An 11508-nucleotide genomic window follows, 5' to 3' on the forward strand; every position below is an offset into this window, starting at 1 on the left:
TTAATTACAACAACCCAGTACCAAGGTACCTGTATAATTATTTTCTTTTCACAGGTTGGCAGTCATTTTGAATGGGTAATGTTCCTTTTAGTAAGACATAAACTGCTTTGTATGCTGCTATCGTTAGTTTTCTACACACCAATTACACAGTCTTTCAAGAAGTTTCCCACTACTTTCCTCGTGTTGGAATGCATTATAATTAGTAGATAGTTTGCTTACGGGGTGCAACCTCCACCGTTTGTTATACTCTAAAAATGATTCCGTAATTGCCCTATGTAAACTTTCCAGAACTCTGGACCACAAAAAGAGCCCTGCAGGTAGATCGTGGTGACGCTTTTCACAATTTTCTTTCCGGGACCTTCTACCAGCATCTGTCTATGCAATAATCTTGTGGGCTGGTATACAGACACCTGGTGCAGTGAATCTGCTTCAATCTTTTGAACAGGGCAGGCCACCATTAATTATCATTCGCCCCAGCTATGCCAATCATTATGCCTATAATCTGCTTTTCATGTCAGGTGTTCAGAATACCGTACTGCATGGAGCTCATGCCTGTCCGTGATCCGTCAAGCGGCAGTAAAGAAGCTTTTCCCATACTTTGCCTAGAACATATACGAAGCAAACCGGCCTGTGGAACTTCGGTTCTCTTGTGCCTTTGTTACCCCCTTTTTTAGTATGTTCTCATGTGAAGTATGTTAGTGTGATATTCAAGATCTTCCAAATTCTATGCAGCCGTCCTGCAAAAGAACATTCGTTTGTTAACACTGTTATATTTGGTACATTTTGATTAGCTAGCTGATACTGCTCTTTTGCCGTAAATCTATCGTCCGGGTGCTTTCTTGTTTAACTTCATTACTGTGACCCTCAGTTCCTCCTCGGGAAGTGGAATCGCAACACTATCATTCACATGCTGCTCTGTTAATTCAGACAACTGATACTGAATTTACTCTGTGCCTTCCATCGTCGTATCGGCTGGCAACAGACTTCTGAGTGGATATTGGACTGAAATCTCCCAGCCTGTCGTTATCGTGCCATCGGTTTGTCTGAAGGACGATAGTACTGTGGGTGAGCGAATTTTATATGTTGCTACTTTGTATGTGAGCTCCCAAATATCTGTTACCATTTGGTTCTTCTCGTACGTCTCCAATTTCTCTATTCTTGTGCGGTGTAATAGTTCTTTATATTTTTGTTTGATTGTTCAATAGAAACTCATCGTTCTGTTTCCCCTGGGATGGGCTCCAGGGAGGTTGAATCCCTTCTGACTTACTAACAAATGTTGGCACCACTTTGTTTTGCACCGCATGCAACCCTCGCAAATATTCGTAGGCTTTGGTGCTAACATCAAATCCGCTTCCAGACAGTGGTTTTATTTTGAATCATAACTTTAAGAAAACCACATTTCCTTTGTGTTGATTTTGTAGTTGCTCAGGTTGAATGATGTAGTCTAAGTCATTATCTGCGTCTATAATTGTGGAGTAAATGACTTTTCTCTTGCTTGTAAGAACATCACAGACCTTCCAGTCGGCTGTGAGGGCACTTACTTTCGAGTTTACAAGGATGATATTTACATTGGTTACGGCACATGCGCGATTTTTGAAAGTACGCTGGTTGAGAAGCTTATCACGACATGAAGACCACGTTCTTGTGTAGCGCCCTCGAGGCACAATCCTCCTTCATCCGTTATTCTCCTATGCCACAATGTTGATTTCGCATCCGTGTCTATTACGAAAATGTGACTGTCGTGTCGATCCAATATAGCCTCTGTTTTAAGTTTTGGCTGTATTTCCTGACTGTACTGAAAATTTGATTAACTATGTATAGTTTTCATAAGAGATTATTTATTAATATTGTCACGGCGTGTTCATTACTCAGATGATGTTTCCTTGTCACAGTAAAATTTTTATCCGGCATCGCAATGGCAGCCTCTGGATGATGACCTGATGTTATGATCTTTGCCGTAACTCCCAATTTCTGGAATCACATGTGGAACTTCATGTCGTCTAATACTTCCCTCTACTTGCATCAGCATGACGCTGCACATCGCATTTATCTGGCAGATTTTAATCATTTGCCTATGTTTCATTGCCATTAGAGAAGGATCTGATTGTATATGAATCCCACGTAATCCTAGTGAGCACATTGTAATCTGTCATCTTATACAATTCGGTCATGTGTCATCATTAACTGCTCATTGTTAAGTGTCTTCCACCTCCTCGTAAAAAACGAAGTCCAATAGAGTCTGTAATTCCAGTGCGTTCGTAGCCAATTTGTTGAAATTGAGCTGAATATGATGAATTTCCTTTGTAACAGAAAATTTTTTGTATAGATTTTTGGATGAGTTTGCGTAACCAGGTGTGTTATTCCTATGGTAACACTTGAATATCATCCGATTTAGATAGTATTACTACGTATTCACACATTTCGCAAACCGGTAGAGGCTCCGGCCACGAACTTTTCCATTTCTCCTGTCATGTCCATGACTGTTGATATGCTATTTCTATTCATGTCGCGAACTGTAGGTTCTTCTATGATCTACGTATTTTCATAAGTTTTCTCTGTTAGCTGTTGCACGCTATTACGCTGCGCTAATATGCAACATGCTGTCTTACTCTGGATGCTCTACACTTTCAAGTCTTCCTGAATTTGTATGTTCCTCTTGAAGCCTTCCTTATCTAGAGGTAGGTGTGCTGTCCATTCCTTATTTCCCTTTATTATTAGCTATCTCTAGAAATTCCAGTCTTTCTCTCTATTATCCTTTTTATCAGCCTTTTTCTTCTTCATTTCATTATTGCCATTGTCTACATTGTCAGTTACGTTTTTGGTTCGTATCGCAGTGTCTATTCTCGTTCTACGCTTAACGTTGGACCAGATTCTTTTGGCTGTTTCTGCATCCCGCTTTCTTTTCTAATTAGGTTTCCATTTCTTACAAATGTGACAGCTAATTTCATAAACCTTTCGATAAGTGGAATCTAGTTTAACAGTTTTCTTTCTGGACATGACGCAATACAGACCACAGGGGCTATCTTGGAGAAGATAGGATGAAGAGAACTTAACCTACACTTATAGCATTTGTAGATTAAAAAAAAAAGGTTAAGAAAGCTGTCTCGAATATACTCATTAAAATTCTGAAGACGGAAGTGATAAAATACATGGAGCGAATAATTATCCACATCTTTTGCACAAGCCAAAAAAGAAGCCTTAAATGTACAAGAAGCCTTAAATGTACAAGAAATATATTTATGGCACAAAGATAAATTTCTCCCGTAATAAGATTCCAAAGTTAATGAGCCAATGTCACCTCTTTTGAAGAATACGGATCAAAGTGAGTGCTAACGTCGCCAATATTGGGTAGGCAATACTCAAGAGAATTTTTCCAAAGCAACCAAATGCATACATCAACGCAGTTAGATTTACGTCCACTGTTGAAGAACGGTCAGTTTTTATGTCTTGTAATGTTGCGCATATTTAGGCGATCGATTTGGCCGCTCAGTACTGGTAACAGGTGGGTTGAAATTGTTGTATGGCAGAACGCCAATGGGCCCAGGCCTCAGAGCGCGCCACTGCCGGTCCGCTATGGGCGACGCCACGTACAAAGGCAAGCGGTGTCACTGGAAATGGGTAAATCCCCAAGCTGGGAATTACGACGGTTGCAGCTCCCATGGTCTTTGTGGAGAAGATGCACCAAACATGGCGGAGCGTTAGACAAGCTGAAGCATGGGTTCTTACAGCACTTTGGAAGTCTATAATAATTTACAAACAAATATTAATACAAATCTCAACATATCGGTGATCCCAAAAAAATAAGACATGTCCAGTGACACAACAATATTTTCAATATTTTTAAAACTACAGAAGTTAATATTTGACAAAAAATAAACGCTTTCACAATGAGCCCCTGATTTAACAACTTTTAAATGCTTCATGCGATTTCAACAATCGATATCTCAGATGATAGCATTGCACAATAGCCATCATGCCTGAAAGCCACTCATCTATATCTATTTTATGTATTGACTGATGACATCTTTTATAACAACATTATTATGCAAATGTTTAATGAACAGTTTACTATTTCGTCAGTAACTTTATACAATTGTTGACTGCAAGTGCTACCAAAAAGCTTGCATATTTGAAACAGGTCACTATGTTAGTGGACACCACGACTGAAAAGAGGACCAAGCGAAGCTTCTGTCAAGAGGGCATAATAATTGTTTAGAGAAATTTTAACACAATTCGTTGTCCTTTAACGTGACTTCACTTGCACAGGAATTTAGCTTACTTATTTTTGAACAAACATCTGCAATTATTGCGAATGATCTGACTGTTAGCGAACATTTAAGAGCTCAAAGGAGCGATTCTGGTCAATCTTACATTCGTTCTTGCAGAAGCCAGACGTTCCTGTGATATAGTGCTTCATTCAGTCATGAGGCAGATACATTCCACGTGGTGAACGCTTACTATGAGACTTCAGATTCTACATTAGATCCTGAAGAAAGAGGACGTTCGATCTGGAAGCCGGAAGAGTGCATGTAGCACCATTGGTTTCTCGTGGAATCGGTTACAGACTCTGAGCGGTGAACGGTTGCTACACATTTCTCAAGGAATTTCACATTTCGAGAGGACTGAATGTACTCCACAGTAGGACTCTAGCTTTTTCCCTTTAATTATGGAACTGAGGATATACAGAGTACTCTTTGTATTGTGTTTGTCAATTTCTAAATCATAATATTAAATTCTGAACTGTTTTGAGCTGACGATTATTTCTTGTATCGTGATGACGAAATAGACACTTTTCTCATGTAACTGATGACTATTTATTTTGGGAATTTTGCTACCATTTTCGTAAAGCTCTCAATGTAACTTCACTTCATTTTAGATTAGTATTTGTATCTGTATCATACACGATTATCGTAGGATCACTATCCATTTATTTTAAATGTCCTTTCTTGGGTAAAAGTTATTCATCATAGTTCTCTGTTGTCTCTGTTAATTACAGACATTAGAATAGAACCCATTTATTTAATTTTTCATTGGCTTGTATTTAATTTTCTGTTTATTTTATCCATTCGCAATTTAGCCAATGAATAGAGTAATTGACTGCATGATCACAGCTACAGGTTATTATTCGCGGCAAATTAGCTGTATGGCATGAAGGCAGACGTGTGCAGTCTTTTTAAACAGAGCCATGCATTGCCCAAGTACCTAAAGTACGTGTAACTGCAGGTAAAGATTCCACTGGATAATGGGACGCTGTTTATAAAAGGTACTAATCAGTCATAACCGATAGGTACCATCGTAATTGGGATTTTCTAGCCTGGGATATGAATTTAATCCCACTATAAGTACAAGTGCAGTTACAATGCCTCAGTATTCGGTTATCCAAGTTCCAAGTCTATTGCATGACGGGCAGTTTACATGGCTTCTCAGAGCATAAGATTTTGCAGTAGTTGCGTGTATGTGGATCGTTAGCAATAGTTAGGGCTGGAGAAGTTGGAGCCTGAAGAAAGGAGGAGGAGGCTATGCATAGACGTCCTGAGTTTGCACAGCCAACATCAGCAGAGACTTGGACGGCGTGTGAGCAGCAGCAGTGGCAATGACAGGACGTACCACCGACGTTGACTGCGTTCATCATCGTTGCCATCGGCAGTATCTACACGTTCGGCTGCAGCAGCACAGCAACGGTAAGCAGTATAATTGGTAAGTTAAGCATTATGCTCACAGTCTTAATACGTGTGAACCCACAGACCTACCGTCAGTGGTAGAGCTCCCACCACCTAAGGAATCGGCCAGCATGTGCGATTAAGATAATGTTGGTGGGCCAGTTAGTCTGAATTCTGAACTTTGTGATAGGAACCTTCATAGGGACAACATTACTGATGGGGCTGAAAGTCCAAAATCAGAGAGGGCCGTAAGCTTTCAGACAATATACTGCCACAATTACTGTAAAATTACCAAGAAATTCAATCTAGTGTAGGGGCATTGAGAACAGAGATGGAACAAGGAAGTCCGCACCTCAATACAAATGTTGAAATGAAAAAAATTAAATTGAATATTGTGGGCTTATTGATGCGGAATCAGAAGTTATGTGGGCAAACATAGGCAAGATTTCTGAGGAGGTTGGCCTGATAAACAAGATTCGATGCAGTAGAAAAAGATTTTATGGAAAAGTTCGAAAAGATACAGAACGAGCTGGGTGTCGATAATAAGAATTTTGTGATGAGGCAAAATGCACTTGAGGATGTAACTACTAACAATTTGCTAGGTGGAGTAATATTAATGTGATGAGAAGGTGCTTAAGAATAAAGAACATTTTGAATCAAGATTACATAAAGATGCTGTGAAGCATGAAGAACAGTTTAAGGAGATGAAGGCTGATTGAAACTTTTTAGCAGTGAATCAGGCTACTACTGTGATAGGTGTTCCATGGGTTAATTCAGGAACGGTAAAGGGTTTTGCAAGTGATGGAAAATACCGTCTACTTGACTTTTTTGCTGCATGTAGAGATGGTTTTGTGAGAAGAATGACAGAAGAGTAAAAAGTAAGGTTGCTGAAAGGCACCTTTAGGGCAATGCGCAGCTTAATGAGTGATTTATTAGCTACCTACGAAGTTTCAGAGTTGTTTCCCAAACAAATTCTGGACTGAAGTAAAACAAACGTGACTTCCATATGAGTTTCCAAACAGGCAAACTTACAAGCCAGAAGAAGGTAGATGCAGCACTTTTGTGTCTGTGAACTAGCTAAACCGTCCGCTGGAAGTGCTGACAGAGATTACGATGCCCAAGAGACACCAGAATTTTTACAATGAGATCTTGTCCACAAAGCGACAAATTCCGTAGTCGAGTTTTCGGATTTTATTGAGAAACTTGAACAGGCGTTGAAATTGAAGTGTCGTGAAACTTCCTGGCAGATTATAACTGTGTGCCTGACCGAGACTGGTACTCGGGACCTTTTCCTTTCGCAGGGAATTGCTATACCATCTGAGCTACCCAAGCACGACTCACGTCCCCTCCTCACAGCTCTGTTTCCGCCAGTACCTCGTCTTCTACTTTCCAAACTTCACAGAAGCTCTCCTGCGAACCTGCATAACCAGAACTCCTGGAAGAAAGGATATTGCGTAGACATGGCTTAGCCACAGCTTGGGGGATGTTTGCAGAATGAGATTTTCACTCTGCAGCGGAGCGTGCGCTGGTATGAAACTCCTCACAGCTCTGTTTCCGCCAGTACCTCGTCTCCTACTTTCCAAACTTCACACAAGCTCTCCTGCGAACCTGCCAGAACTCCTAGAAGAATGGATATTGCGTAGACATGGCTTAGCCACAGCTTGGGGGATGTTTGCAGAATGAGATTTTCACTCTGCAGCGGAGCGTGCGCTGGTATGAAACTTCCTGGCAGATTAAAACTGTGTTCAAATGGTCGATATTGATGAAGAAAGTGTGCGTCTCTCGAAACTAAAAATTGTGTTTCTCGGGTAGTCAAAAAAATTTTATGTGAGTGTAAGAGTCCGTTGATGAAGTAGAAAGAGGCCTCGACTCTTAGCAGTTCAAAAACACAAAAAGGTGAGATTTAAAAACTACTCACACACGACTCCTGGACGGCAGAACATAATTAACTTCGATAATTGCGGAAGATAGCAATAAATTGTTGTGTATGTAAGATTTGGTGTGACATTTCAAGATGTTATTTAAATGTGTTAGTTGAAGTATTTTGGATGGGTTTCTCGTGTAATACGTGTAGTTCCTTTGTAGTTATTGTTCATACCAATTTTAGTGCATGGAGGTCTTCAGACCCCAGTAAAATTTAGTTGTCTGTATGAATAAAAGTGTAGTTATGTGTAGTATGAACGAAGGTTTGGTAGTATATGATGTCGGTTAATTTTATGATGTATATTTTTTTGGAGGGTTTTGCATAAAATTTATGGACAAGTTCGTAATATGTTTATGAGAATAAAGTCTGGGGATAATTCATATTTTAGTGCAAACAAGAATGAACATTTGCTGAATTTATGGTTCAGCTATCCACTGAGTTAAAAATTAAAATTAAATGGACAATTTCCGGACAGGGTAGCATTAATTCTAAAGTTTCTATATGCTGTAAAATCGTAGAGAAGTCATAAAATGTTAGCCGATTTATGGTGTCAAATTTCACAGCACGAAAGACATATTTTCTGTTGGGAAGGAAGCTCAGTGCCTGATCTGTGGAGATTTGGGAAGTCATATGATTACTGGTAACTACACCACAGTCGTATTTCGAAAGCTATCGTTATTCAGCACTGACGGTGACTGCGGATTGATGCATGTCTGGCGCAGTACGTAGCCAAGCCGGTCACGAATTTCTACGGAGGTGACTGGACTGTAAACAATCTGAACTTCGATGCCAGAACACCGACCATGTGCTGCGTCTGAGAAAGTGAAGTTCCATGAAGCAATGTTCAAAGCAACATGTGGTTTCATAGGAGCAAAAATCAAGTTGTCTTGAAAGCTTCCCTAAACTTATGTGATTTATGTTTATATGGGCATTTGATTAATATGCAGTAATTTTCATGATTTGTGTTAGATATAGTAAATGTACACCGATAAGATGTTACGACATATCCTAGCAGGTGCATGCTGTTCGTTACACCATCACAAAGATACTTACACTATTCTTCTGCCATGGAAGTAGGGTGCTCTATTTATAATATAATGTATGTATTTATTATTTAAGTATGCCAAATTTAGTGCGACTTAATGTGCCATGCTACAAAGCTAATGTGCCACAATAAGTGGAGGTACGTAACATTACACGTATTTAGGCGAGCGATTCGGCTGCCCAGTATTAGTACAAGGTAAGATGAAACTGTTGTATGGTTGAACGTTAACAGGTCCTGTCCTCAGAGCACACTACAGCAGGCCCAACTAGGTGACCCAAATGGGCGAGTCCAGGTTCAAGAGCGAGCGGATCGCTCGAAAGGTTAAAAAAATGTTAATAAAAATCTGAATACATTGGCGACCACACAAAAGTAAGGCGCATTCAATGATGCAACAATATTTTCAGTATCTTTAAAACTATATCATATGCGTTACGTTGAAGAACAATGTATTACTGTCGGGAACGGTCTTCAGCCAATGGAAAAGCAAACATTAGCAGAACACTACGTGCATCAAGTTTAGACTGGGACTTTTCGAACGAAGAGCTCAAGGGAGCGATTCTGGCCACTTTTACATTCGTTCTTGAGGAAGACAGATCTTCCTGTGATATAGTGCTTTATTAAGTCGTCTGGCTGGTAGATTCGGTGTGGCGTATGGCCTGTTTGAGAATTTTACATTAAATACTGAACATAGAGGACACTTGAATGTTCCCTCTGGAAGCATGCAGACTTGCCTGTGGTATCATGTGGTTTTAGATGGAGTGCATGATAGATTCTGGGATGAAAATGGCCGTTACCATACTTAACTTCTCAAGTGACTTTATACGAGCGTTGGAACTTAAATAGTGGCAACTATTTATTCACAACCGATACAAAAGAGTTACATGTTTGCACCTGTCACTGCCCTTCAAAGTAGTCACCAGCGTTGTGTACAACCCGTTGCCAGCGATGTGGAAGGCGCAGTATACCGTTAGCAGAGCCTGTTCTGTTGATGGTGCGAATGGAGCAGTCTAAAGTTATGGTAATTCTCGTGTACGACTGTGATGATGTTATCCTAAAGCATTACGTTCCTCCACGGTAGACCGTCAATGCACACTGTTACTGACCATTTTTGGAGCATCATCAGCAGCTTTGCGAAAGAAGTGGCGACACTTTCTGCGCAACCCACCCATCATTTTGCACGACAAGCGCGGTAGCATACAGCGCAAGCTGTGGCTGCTCTGTTCGGCCGATGGGATTTGGTACTACTCTACCATCCACCGTACTGTCCGCCCCGATAGCTGAGTGGTCAGCGTGACGGATTGCCGTCCTATGGGCCCGGGTTCGATTCCCGGCTGGGTCTGGGGTTATCTCCGCTCAGAGACTGGGTGTTGTGTTGTCTTCATCATCATTTCATCCCCATCCGGAGCGCAGGTCGCCCAATGTGGCGTCGAATGTAATAAGACCTGCACCAAGGCGGCCGGACCTGCCCCGTAAGGGGCCTCCTGGCCAATGACGGCAAACGCTCATTTCCATCCACCGTACTTAAGTCCTTGTGACTTTGATTTGAATCCGAAGGTGAAGGAACCACTTCGTGGCATTCGCTTCAAAACTGTTCCAGAGATTCGACAGGAAGTAGACCGCTCCACTCGCATCATCAACAGAACAGGTTCTGCTAACGGAATACTACGCTCTCCACATCGCTGGCAACGGGTTGTTCATAACGCTGCTGTCTACTTTGAAGGACAGTAACAGGTGCGAACATGTTACTCTTTTGTATCGATTGTGAATAAATAGTTGCCACTGTTTATGTTTCAGCCCTAGTATTTCAAGAGGTCTGAATGAACTCCATAGTAGGACTCTAACTTTTTCCATTTATATTGTGGAACTTAGGATAGACAGAGAACGAAATGCTGTTCTTTGCCGGCCGCGGTGGTCTAGCGGTTCTAGGCGCTCAGTCCGGAACCACGTGACTGCTACGGTAGCAGGTTCGAATCCTGCCTCGGGCATGGATGTGTGTGGTGTCCTTAGGTTAGTTAAGTTTAAGTAGTTCTAAGTTCTAGGGGACTGATGACCACGATGTTAAGTCCCATAGTGCTCAGAGCCATTTGAACCATTTTGCTGTTCTTTCTATTGGGGGTGTAAATTTGTGAATCATCATACTGAATTATGAACTGTTTTGAGCTGGCGAATATTTCGTATATTGTGATCACGAAATGGACTTAGTTTTCGCATATCCTTGATGACTGTTTGGTTTGGGGAATTTGCTACTATACTCGCAACGCTCTCAACTTAACTTTACTGCATCTTAGATCAGTATTCGTGCCTGCATTATACATCATAATCAAAGGATCATTTTCCCTTTGCTTGAGACGACCTTTCTTGGATAAACATTATTCAACATAGTTCTCTGTTGTCTACATTAATTACAGACGTTGAAGTAGAATCTTTTCATTAAATTCTTCATTACCTTTTATTTAGTTTTCCGTGAATTTTATTAGGAGGAGGAGGAGATTAGTGTTTAACGTCCCGTCGACAACGAGGTCATTAGAGACGGAGCGCAAGCTCGGCTTAGGGAAGGATGGGGAAGGAAATCGGCCGTGCCCCTTCAAAGGAACCATCCCGGCATTTGCCTGAAGCGATTTAGGGAAATCACGGAAAACCTAAATCAGGATGGCCGGAGACGGGATTGAACCGTCGTCCTCCCGAATGCGAGTCCAGTGTGCTAACCACTGCGCCACCTCGCTCGTGAATTTTATTAATTAGAAATTCTAGCCAATGCATAGAATCACACTTACATACTATTATTTGCATCAGACTGGTTGTGCGGCATAAGAGGAGATATGCGTGGTGCGAATACATCGAGGCAGTTTTCCTAAACAGAGCCCTGCATGGCCTAAGCA

Source organism: Schistocerca cancellata, chromosome 1 (assembly GCF_023864275.1).
Source record: "Schistocerca cancellata isolate TAMUIC-IGC-003103 chromosome 1, iqSchCanc2.1, whole genome shotgun sequence".
Lineage (NCBI taxonomy): Eukaryota > Metazoa > Arthropoda > Insecta > Orthoptera > Acrididae > Schistocerca > Schistocerca cancellata.